This window comes from Pinus tabuliformis, chromosome 2_2, assembly GCF_031772625.1.
Source record: "Pinus tabuliformis cultivar Carrire ecotype Pingquan chromosome 2_2, CPIR1, whole genome shotgun sequence".
Taxonomy (NCBI): Eukaryota; Viridiplantae; Streptophyta; class Pinopsida; order Pinales; family Pinaceae; genus Pinus; species Pinus tabuliformis.
Genome location: NC_142300.1, coordinates 544679108 through 544691291, shown reverse-complemented (window position 1 = coordinate 544691291; position 12184 = coordinate 544679108).

Here is a 12184-nt window from a genome sequence, read left to right as displayed (position 1 = left end):
TTTTTTTTTAATTATTTTCTCCTTTTAAAATTTTTTTTCTTAAACTGAAAGAAAAAACTATAATTCATGAAAATGAAAATAATAGAAAAAACAAAAATCAAATAAAACTAAAAACAAAAAATGTAGTAACTCATAAGAAAATAGAAGTTACTAAACAACACCACCTCAACCAATCACCTTAGGTCAAATAAATAAATAAAAATAAAAATAAAAATAACAAAATTTAAATTACCATACCTAATATCATACCTATATAATAAGCTTTATATATTAAACTGAGTTTTATTGTTAAAAATAATTTTTAAATTAAAAATATTAAATATTATTTTTATGAATAAAATATTTTTAATAAAAAATAAATAAATTATATATATATATATATTAAACTGAGTTTTATTGTTAAAAATAATTTTTAAATTAAAAATATTAAATATTATTTTTATGAATAAAATATTTTTAATAAAAAATAAATTATATATATATATATATATATATATATATATATATATATATATATATATACCTTGCTTTCAAAGTAGTAATAATAATAATAATATATTTACTTAAATTACAGAATTCCTTTTTAACTCAACAAATTCTTTATGAGTAATTTGCTTTCGATAAGTGAGCGCCATCGAAAGCAAATTGCTCATAATAGAAAGCAAATTTCTCATAAAGAATTTGTTGAGCTAAAAAGGGATTGCGTAATTTAAGTAAATATATTATTATTATTATTATTTTGAAGGGATATATATATATATATATATATATATATATATATATATATAATTTTTTTTTATTAAAAATATTTTATTCATAAAAATAATATTTAATATTTTTAATTTAAATCATTTGCTTACTTACGAACATAGTAGAGATTCTGGTGGAGAATGCGGTGTTCCTTATGAGAAATATTTTTCGATGCCAACAACTACAGAGGACAAGCCATGGTATTCGATTCCACCGAGCATGATTGGTCACAAGATAGTGAGCAGGTACTGCAAATCTTCCGAACCGCTGTCGCTGATACAGCGTTCTAGCTTTCAAGATATGGCATGCAATGTTGTCATGGTATCAACTCCTCTGTGATTGTTTTTCGGCGCGGGTTTACTCTACATGAACTCTCTGTACTATGAGGGTGTGACATCCTCGGGAGAAATTTGGATCATTATCAAGATTATTGTTATATTTCTTGTTGTGTTGTTTCTGATTGTTAGGATGATCCGGATGTCCTTTGACTGACTAGACTCCCATATGTTTTCAATGCGGGGATATGTGTCTTTGCTCGTGTTGGCCTCATTCATCCCCACCTGTATTGATCGTTTTTTTCTTAATATGTCTTTTTCTATATTAATACAAAAATATTTTACACCGAGGTCATGGCCTCTTGAAAGCTAGCCTGGAGAATCGGCATGTTTACAAGCATAACTTATCAGTATTCAGTGAAAAACCAGCTGAGTGTTGCCCTGAAGAACTGCCAAGAACTTGACCATGACTTGTGCAAAAAATCAAAAAGAAACCCCATTGTTGTACATGGAACTGAAACTTGAACAGGGGCCTTATGACAACAGTAACTGGAAAAACCGGACCATAACGAATAAGCCGAGAGACACTGCTTGAAACATAAATCTGAGTACTAACTTCAAAAGCAGCTGAGTCTGCAAACGAGGCCAGAGACCAAAGGCTAGCAGAGTGCCTCCTTCGCGGTATAAACTGGCTATTAGGATTGGAGCACTTATCGTGACTGTAAGGCAGGTGATAAGTAAAAAACCTCGAGCGCACTAAATTTCCAAAAAACCAAAGAGCACCGACCTGTTTAAACACCATGGGAGGAATCAGGCTGCTCTTCGATGATGCGGCAACCAAACTGGTAATCGTCTTCGTCCTCAGAGGGGTGGCCCTCTCTGCATGTTGATACGCTCGGGCCTGCCTGATCTTTCATGATTTGGGAAGCCGTGCTTTTGCCTGAGCCTGTAGCCTTGCTCGGCTCATAGTTCATCTGGACTGTGCCATGTCTATCTTCCACCGGCCTTTCCGTCGTCGCCCCAAGGGAACCTACAACCTGACCAGAATTGATCTCCTTGAGCTCTATGGTAACAGAGGCCATGAAGGAGAGATTGTCGTGACTGCAGGGGAACTGAAGCTGAGCGGAGTTAGAGTTGAGGGAGCTCGCTACCAAATTGTGCAGACCTCTGCCCCTGCCCCGTCCACTTCTTGTAGCTGGATATCGATCCATGCTGAAGTCCGAACAGAAAGTCGAAGAATCCGTCATGGAGGAGGATACCTGGCGGCCTGTTTTCCCCTTGGAGCTACCCCTCCTGCTGCTCATCCTCTGGCGAAGTTTCGGCATAGCCGGCAGACCAGGATGTTCCGGGCAGTTTGAGAGACTAAGGAGGCAGAAAAGGTTTAGCGCAGGCTTGGCCTCAGTGTCCAGAAAGCCGAGATGAAGAGCAGAGACTAAGAGGCTGGCGAGATAGCAGATGAGGCAGGGAGGGATCTGTAGGCACAGCCAGCAATTCGCCCAACGAACCAGGGCCCAGAGTATCCCTAGAAAGGGTTGAGGATGAACCTCGGCTGCAGCAAAGGAGGGAATTGAGCGAAGAGGAGAAACACGAATGCCGCCAGTGGAGGGCGTCATGCTCAGGAGATAAACCGGTGGAGGAGGAGGGTCAGGCTGCATTAATGCAGCATTAAACTTGTACGCAGGGGAATTAAAAGCAAGTGTTGTGGGAGATCGAGAGGCGGTGGAGAGGAGCCACGCACCCACCCAAGCTGCTGTCCACGCGCACGAACCTGTACCCTGATCAGACACCCGAATTCGGGACCCACCTATATTGATTGTTACAAATGCTCCTACGGAACAATTTTTCCTGCCTTCCAGTCATGAATTGACCCCCCCTGTGGAGTCTGGTCCTCTTTTACGTCGATGGACACTCTGTGAGAAGTGTTGCAATCTTGGGTGTGTTTGTGGGCCTTGGTGTGGTGGTCATGGTAGTATAGGGTGGCCCTACGGATGTTGTTGGTGGCGGTACAGTTTGGGGTGGTTTCGTATATGCAGATTCTGCACGATGTGCACTTAAGCTCTGTCATATTCTCAGGCTTTCAGCATATATATAGAGGGGTTGTATATGTATATGTTGTAGTTTCGGGAGGCCTTTATCCTGTCAGACTAACGCTCCCCCTCGCCTAGATGGTGGTCCCTGGGTGACTCCTTTGTGACTATTTCGGGGACTCTCTTTGCATTCAGGGTGGTGCAGACGATGGTGGTGGCATCCATTGCTTCCGACAGACTTGCTGATTTTCCGGGATTGTACATGTTTGTATGCTCTCTTTTCCAGCCATCGATCTTTCTGGGAGTCTCCGGGTTTACTCTCTCGAGGTCCATTTAATATCATCCTGTCGAATTCTGCCAATTCCATTTTTGGATCTTGTCTTGGCCTCGATCTTTGTCCTAGCCATATTTTTTGTGATCATGCCATTTATGGACTCTTGTTGATTTAGGTGTCACCATTGATTGCAACGCACTCCACCTGCGGGTGGGTGTCCTGGTTTCTTTGATTTCTCACTTGGGTGGTATCTGGTTCGTGGGATCCCCAGGGATGACTGACGCCATTGTTGATACATGGCATTTGTTGGCTATGTTGTTGGGTTGATGTCCTGACGTTGCTCGCTCATATAAAATCTATGTTTTTCAACCTCCCGAGAAATTCTCTTTACCTTTGACGGGATTTGGTGGGTGCACACTATCCTATTCTGTTTGGGGTTTGAATGCATGTCAGGGGCGGTGGGTGGGGTGGGTGGGATGGGTGGGGACCTTCGACTAGATGGGGTTCTGGCCTGCCTAGACTCGGACATGGCAGCACATGACGCTTTTATTCTGGCCACGATGGAAGTTGAACGTGCACGGGGTGGGACTCCACTTGCTCGTCAGGAAAGTGACATGTCAGGGGATGCTAAGCATACATGGGGTGGTACTCCACTTGCTCGAAGTGAGTATGACGTCCCAGTGGATCGCCTACGGGGGATGGACAATGTGTTCCATGGAGGGTCCTCGGTACATGTAGACTTACACGACGGGCCGCTCCCTGGATCTCCATTTTCCGCTCCTCCATCGACTACGCGGTCCCTCCCAAAGTCCAGGCGACATTTCCCTCGGCCCATCTGGCCGTGTGCAAAGACTAAGTTATTGAGTTTTGGCTATGAAATTTTGTGGGATCATGTCACGAGTCTTCAGAAGCATACTCTGGTGGGGAGGTGGATTTTCGCTGACCCGACTGAATAGAATATCTAGGACTGGGTGAACAAAACTTGGACAACCATGTTGGGATATTCGCCTAAGGTGAGTTTACTGATGAATGCTTGGTTCAGTTTCCATTTCCTCCATAATGATGACTCAGAGAAAATTCTTAAAATCCCATGTGTTCGTGGTCGATGTTTCCTTCAATTACATCAATGGTACATTGGCTTCAATCCCCTTTTCCACATGCTGCGGAATGATATTTTTTGGGTGAAGCTCCCGGGACTTCCCCTGGAATTCTAGACTAAAAAAGCTTTGATGGTCATTGGGGACTCAATTAGTCGGTTCATATATCTGGAGCCTGGTATTGTGGGTGCTCAGGATAAGCGGGTGGCTTCGATTCTGGTTGAGGTTGATTTTGCGGGCGGACTTCCGGAGGACATTGATCTTGAATGACTAGATTCTGCCAGCGAATTGACTACTAGGGGATACCTTTTCGATGCCTCTCCTGTCACTGCACTAGACATCTTATAAATTGGTGCCCGGGACGAAACAGGCCACGACTCCCGGGATAGGGTCACTAGATGAAGTTTCCTCATGTATCAAATCGACATGACTCTGGTTCAGCAGGGTTTTCCCCTTCAGGTACATCCCCTCCTATCCCTTCTTCTGCTTTTAATGTTTCTCTCTCGTCTCCTCCTCTATCTTAGGTTCGCCCCCCTATTTCCATTGATCCTATCATCCTTAGCCCTTCCTCATGCCATGCGCTCTCTCAGGTGACGACCACTGACCCCCTCACCAGCCCCTTCCCTATCCCGGACATATTGTAGGCACCCCCTTGGGACTCTTGGTCATCCCCCATCCTCTCCACTCTAGTGCCGCTTGTGATCTCTCCTTCCATGCCACCCCTTGAGTCGGCCTCTCCCACTCCTCTCGACAGACCAGAGATGGCCTCCTCTCCGCACAATTCTATGGACAGTGATATTAAATTTCTCTTGCATAACTCAGATGATTCACAAAGGAAAGGCTCCTGACTCGTCCCCCCACATTAGCCCTGCATCTACCAATAACATCATGGTCAGAAAGACTGATAAGAAGGGTAGTCTCCATTTTCGGGGCAGACCTTCCTCCAGACCACCCCTTTTTTCGGACTCTTCCAGCCTACATGATGTTCCTATTATTTCCTCTTCTGATCCTCGGGCACTTAGAGCTTTGTTGCCCATTCCAGGTGCCCCATGATGAAGATCCTCTCTTATAATATTAGGGGGTTGGGGGATCACTCCAAGAATTTGGATCTCCATGAGATGATTCGTTGTCTTAGTCTTGCTATCATTTTGATACAAGAAACATTATCCTCTATTGCTCGCGTTATTTCTTACTTCTTGGAGATTTGCCCTGCATGGCATTTTGCTAGGGTCAATGCCTCTAGCCACTATGGGGGCCCACTGGCCATGTGGGACCCACGAAAGGCGGTATTTTGTGCCTACAGTCTCTTTGCTAGTATTTTACTATCAGGTCATATTCATGGCTATATTTGTCATTTCCATCTTCTCAATTTGTATGCCCCATATAAGAATCGCTTTGTTTTTTGGGATCATATACAAAGCTGCAACATTCTCAACATTGGTGGGCTTATAATGGCAGGGGATTTCAATGCCACCTTACTGGAGGGGGAGAGATGGGGAGTCCATTCTCGGCCTGACCTCCTTGCTGACAGACTATTTGGTCTTTTTAATGGTCATCATATGAGGGATATCAGTCCAGTTTCGATTTCTCCAACCTGGAATAACCATAGAGTGGGGGATGAATACATTGGTAAGTAGCTTGACAGATTTGTCATTAAGGAACAACTAGATGATTAGTTGGGGAATCTCAGATCTTGGATTCATAGGACCTATCTCTCAGATCACATGCCTATTATGCTACAATGGAGAATGGAGGATCGGCGAAATGGCATTCCCTTTAAGTTCAATCGTATTTGGTTGGAGGATGAGGAATACAACAGGCTCGTTAGAACGACGTGGAATGATGTACAACCCCCACAAGTGGATTATGCGATGGGATATATGATGGACAGACTTAAACTTATCAAAGAGAAGACCAAGGTTTGGGAACAAAATAGGAAGAAACAGATGTACAGGGATCTGGAATAGATCACTAAGGAGATTGATAGATTTGGAAAAATGATGGAGAAGTGACGCTCGTCACAAGGAGACTGGGAATATCTCAGCCTCTTAAAGGAAAAAAGGAACAATATCCTCCACATTCAGGAGGTTACATGGAAATTGAAGAGTCGGGAAATCTAGTTGCGGGAGGGAGATCACAACACCAAATATTTCCATAAATTTGCAAATCACAGAAAGCAGACAAATTCTATTTGGCATATTGAGGATATGAATGGGGAGTTGATATACACTCTGGATGGAATATGTGTTGAGGTTGTCCGATACTTTATGAAATTATATAAACATCGGGATGGGGTGTGTTTTGAAGACCAGATGTGGGTATTGGAGCGATACCCTCTGATGTTTGATGTAGAGGCAAATGAGGATCTCTTTCATCCTGCTAGCCTGGAGGAGGTCTTGGAGGTCCTCAAATATTTCGCCAGAGACAAGTGCCCGTGTTATGCTCTTAACCTGCAAAATGATACCCAAATACAGAATATGCGAAGAGAAGATACCCAGAACACAGAACAACAATGATTTTATTATTCAGAGAGTAATGTTCACTTGCCTCTTCGAGGGAGCAACCTCCGATAGAGCAAAGCTCGATTACAAAATAAGACACGATGCTCCTCGCAGGGAGTCTCTATCCTTTATATATGACTCATACATGCAATACCACGGATCAATACCGTGGGTTTTATTAATACCATCTATCTAATACTACGGCCCATTTGCAACTAACTGTGGTCCCGTCATTAATTGCGGGTTAACCACTTACAATTATTAATATGGGCTTTATTGACTCTTGACTATGACGTGATCCCATTACATAAATAAGAGGGTTAGGGTGGGACCCTAACATGCCCTCCCCCTTAAGACTAGCCTTGTCCTCAAGGCTGAAGCTGCGGAAACTGCTGAAGAATAGTGGCTGGTTCCCAAGTTGCATCTTCCGGAGAGGTGTCTTTCCATTTGACGAGGACTTCCTTAATCATGCGGCCGCACAGTTGCTTGTCTCGTGTGTCTAGGACCTGTTCGGGTTGAAGCCAGATGGACCCTTCTTCGTCCAATTCAGGTAGACTGGTCTGAATTCTGCAATTGTTCCCAATCACTTTCTTGAGGCATGAGACATGGAAAACTGGATGGATTTTTGCAGTAGGTGGCAAGGCCAACTTGTAAGCCACTTCTCCAATGCGCTGAAGTACTTGATATGGTCTATAGAATTTGGGAGATAGTTTCTGACACCCCTTGTCTTTAAGTGATGTTTGATTATATGGTTGTAGCCGTAAAAAGACCTGATCCCCTTCCTGAAATTGGCGCTCTGAGCGATGCTGGTCTACCTGTTGCTTCATGCGGTTCTGAGCTTGATGAAGATTCTCTCTAAGATGGGCGAGCATGGTTGCGCAGTGTTGTAGGAGTTGATCCACTGCTTGTACTTTTGAGCACCCCTTGAGATACGAAATAGGTGAAGGCGGGAGTTGACCATATACTGCTTCATAGGGAGTCATTTTGGTGGTGGCATGATAGTTGGTGTTATACCACCATTCAGCCAGAGGTAACCACTGTACCCAAAGGTGTTTCTTTTCTGAAGTGAAACACCTAAGGTAGGTTTCTAGACATTTGTTGACAACTTCGGTTTGACCATCCGTTTGCGGATGATAGGAAGTACTGAGTTTTAGTTGAGTGCCTTGTATCCTGAAGAGTTCCTGCCAAAAATTACTAGTGAAGATCGGGTCGCGGTCGGACACAATAGAAGTGGGCATGCCATGCAATTTGAAGATCTGATCCATGAAATATTGAGCGACCAAATTTGGTGTAAATGGGTGGGGTAGGGCGCAGAAATGAGCATACTTCGACAGTCGGTCCACAACCACCATGATGACTGACTTGTTCCCTGACTTTGGAAGACCTATAATGAAATCCATAGAAACCTCCGTCCAAATTGATGCCGGAATGGGCAATGGTTGTAATGTGCCTGATGTGTTGACGGTTTCCCCTTTGTGGCGTTGACAGATATCGCATTCTGCTACGAAAGTAAGGATGTCCTTTTTCATGCTTGTCCAAAAAAATGATCTTCTGGTGCGAGCATACGTCTTCTGAAAGCCCGAATGTCCTGCAATGGGAGATGAGTGCAATTCTGCCAAAATGCGACTTTTGAGGGTGGATGTTGGTGATATTATGACTCTGTCCCTGTAGCGAAGAATATCATCCTGCCACGAGTAGCCCTTGGTGGAATTTGGATCTACCTACAATTGAGAAATGAGTTGGGAGAGCCGTGGGTGTGAAAACCAATCCCTGCGAGCTTCTTCAATCCATTCTGGAATGGGGAGGGAAATTGCTAGCATAGTACTTTCCTCCTCAAATTGGTGAGATAATGCATCTGCTACACTATTGTCTTTCCCTTTCTTGTAAATGATCTCATAATCATATCCCAGCATTTTGGCGAGCCATTTATTTTGTTGAGGGGAGGATAGGCGTTGCTCCAAAAAATATTTAAGACTATGATGATCTGTGCGGATTTGGAAACGTCGCCCCAATAAGTAAGGTCGCCATGTCTCGACTGCATGTAAGATGGCCATCATTTCCTTCTCGTAGGTAGATTGGCCCAGATTCCTCCCATTTAGTTGTTGGCTTGTGAAGGCCAAAGGTCGCCCTTCCTGCATTAAGACCGCCCCAATACCTGTACCCGAAGCATCACATTCAATGACAAAAGATTTGGTGAAGTCAGGTAGTGCTAAGACTGGAGTGGAACACATGGCATTTTTTAGAGCTATAAAGGCCTGTTGTGCTTCCTCATTCCAGAAGAATGAATTTTTCTTTAGGAATTGGGTGAGGGGCTTCGCTATGCGACCATAGTTGCGGACAAATTTACGATAATAGCCTGTGAGACCCAAAAATCCTCTCAAGCTCTTCAAGGTCTTAGGTTGAGGCCATTCCTGCATTGCCTGGATCTTTTTGGGGTCCACCTTGACACCTTCACGCCCCACAATGTGGCCCAAATACTCAACTTCTGCCATGCCAAACGAACACTTGGACATCTTGACAAATAATTTATTCTTGCAGAGCAGTTGCAAGAGTAGATCTACATGCTGAAGATGTGCGGCCCAAGTGCAACTATAGATGAGGATGTCATCGAAGAAGACAAGGACAAATTTCCTGAGATATGGTTTGAGAATGTGGTTCATAAGGCTCTGAAAAGTAGAGGGGGCATTACAAAGACCAAATGGCATGACCAGGAACTCATAATGGCCTTCATGAGTTATGAAAGCAGTCTTGGGAATGTCGACTTCCTTCATGCAAATTTGGTGGTAGCCTGAGCGAAGATCCAGCTTAGTGAAGAATTGAGCCCCATTGAGTTCATCCAGCAAATCGTCAACCACCGGGATGGGAAATCTATCTTTGACTGTCAACTTATTGAGGGCCCTGAAGTCGGGACACATCTGCCACTCCCCATCTTTCTTGAGCACCATGACCACTGGGGATGAATAAGGACTAATGCTGGGACGAATGACACCTGCTTCCAAAAGTTCCTTGATTATTTTTTCTATTTCATTCTTTTGGGTGAACGGATATCTGTATGGGCGCACATTTGGGGGTTGGGCCCCTGGAACCAAGGTGATGCTATGATCATGTTCCCCTCGCGAGGGTGGAAGCTCATGAGGCTTGTCAAAGACCGACAGATGGTTATTTAAAATCTGTTGCATCTCAGGATGAATTGGCAGAGGCTTGGTTTCGACTACCTAGATGGCATTAAATTGAGCTACAACTCCATGATTGCCCTTTTTTAACAATTTTTCCATCCTATGCGAGCTAATGATAGAGGGGGCTCCCGCCTAGAGTCCACGGAGGGTATGTGTGTAGTTGTTCTGCTTAAAATTCATATATATTTCCTGGAAATCCATTGTGATTGGCCCAAGAGTGCAGAGCCATTCAGCGCCGAGGACAATGTCACAACCCCCCATGTGTATGGCAAACATGTGGGCTTTCAACTGATAATCCCCCATTTGAAGTTTGACATTTTCACAACGGCCTTCACATTTCATTGTGCCTCCATCCGCAATTTGGACTTGGAAGTTAGAAACGGCTCGTACAAAACAATGCACTGCTTCTGCGACTTTTTGATGGATGAAATTATGTGTACTTCCACTATCAATCAAGACTACTACTGGGAAATGTTTAATAAAACCTCTGATTTTGAGAGTTTGAGGGGAGAAATCCCTGCCAAAGCATGCAACAAAATAACTGGTTCGTCAGAGACATTGTCCTTTTGGTTGTCTTCTTCTAGCGGCTCATGTTCCTCAAGTGGTGGATCTTCCTCTGTTGAGCTGTAGTCAGTGGCATCAATTTGAAAAAAATTGGGCTCCTTGCATTTATGACCTGGGGAGTATTTTTCATCACAGTAGTAACATAGGCCTTGCTTTCTTCTTTCGGCCATTTCCGCAGGTGACACCTTTTGGACCTTAAGTGTTTGAGTCGTGTTGTGAGCCTGTGGGGGGCGATCTTTAGCGGAGAAATTTGGGCGACTGTATTGGGCTGCTAATGCACATTCCACGTTACGAGCTACCTTGCAAGCCTCTGTCCATGTGGGAGGGTGGTGTAGTAGGACTTGGGCTTTGGTAGCTTCTTTAAGACCGCTGATAAAACATTCCGTGTAGAACACATCTGAGAGACCCCAAGTGTAGAAAGCTAAGGCTTCAAAAGTTGTAATATATTCATCCACTGTACCAGTCTGTCGGAGCTTAGTAAGACGACCCAAAAAAGAAGATTCCTGGTCAAAGCGGTCTTGAAGAGCTTTTGTGAATTTGGTCCAAGTCCTAAAAGGTCCATTGCAACGTTGATGCCATTCCCACCATTGCCACCTTTCATTGTCCAAGTACATGCTCCCCACCATAAGCTGAGTCTCATCATCTAAGATGTGATTCAGATTGAAATACTGCTCCATTTGGGCTATCCATGCCGACGGGTGAGAACCGTCAAATTTATGCATATCCAACTTGGGAGGTCGCTGATGGGGTTGTTGGTGGGTGTGCCAGACATGAGGAGAGTGACTAGACTCACCCTCATTGTGTCCATTGCCATTATACACCTCCTCGTGGGCTTGCTCCTTGCCCTTCTGGATCATGCCCTCGACCAGGCTACTTAGTCGGTTAAGCTGAACGTGGACAGTTTGCATGGATTCTTCAAGTTTGTCCATCCTTTCATTGGCCATCGCTTGAGCTCTAGTTTCTACCATACACCAACCTGATTTTTTTGAAAGTTGGGACTGCCTAAAAAATTTTCACTAAGAATTGAATGGTACCACTGTGCTCAGCTCGTCGTCCTGATTCTGATGGGCTAGATCACCAATAAGCGCCCCGGAAGATCTCAGACTCCTTTTTTTTTTTGAAAACTCCTAATGGAGTTTTACTCCTTCCTTATCAATACTGCAGTTGCCAATTCCTCAAAATGTCAATGCGGCCAAAAGTCCTGCGAAAATTATACCCTGGTATAGGAACCCTTCACAACGATTCCGATCTAGTGGATCTGAGATATCTGAATGGCGGATCGGATAGCTCTGGGCGGTGGAACAGACTGCTGCTGCTGATTTGATGGATCTAATAGATCGGAATGGTTGATCTGCGAACTCGAGACTGCGGGACTGATGTCTGCTGTTGCTGCACCCCTTTGCACAAGCGGATCTGGAAGAGATGATGTGTGATCCCCTGATAGAAAAGGGAACTATGGTCTTGAGGAGTGTCAGGTGCTACAGATCGCAATATACATAAGGGTCTGGCAGTAGTACTCG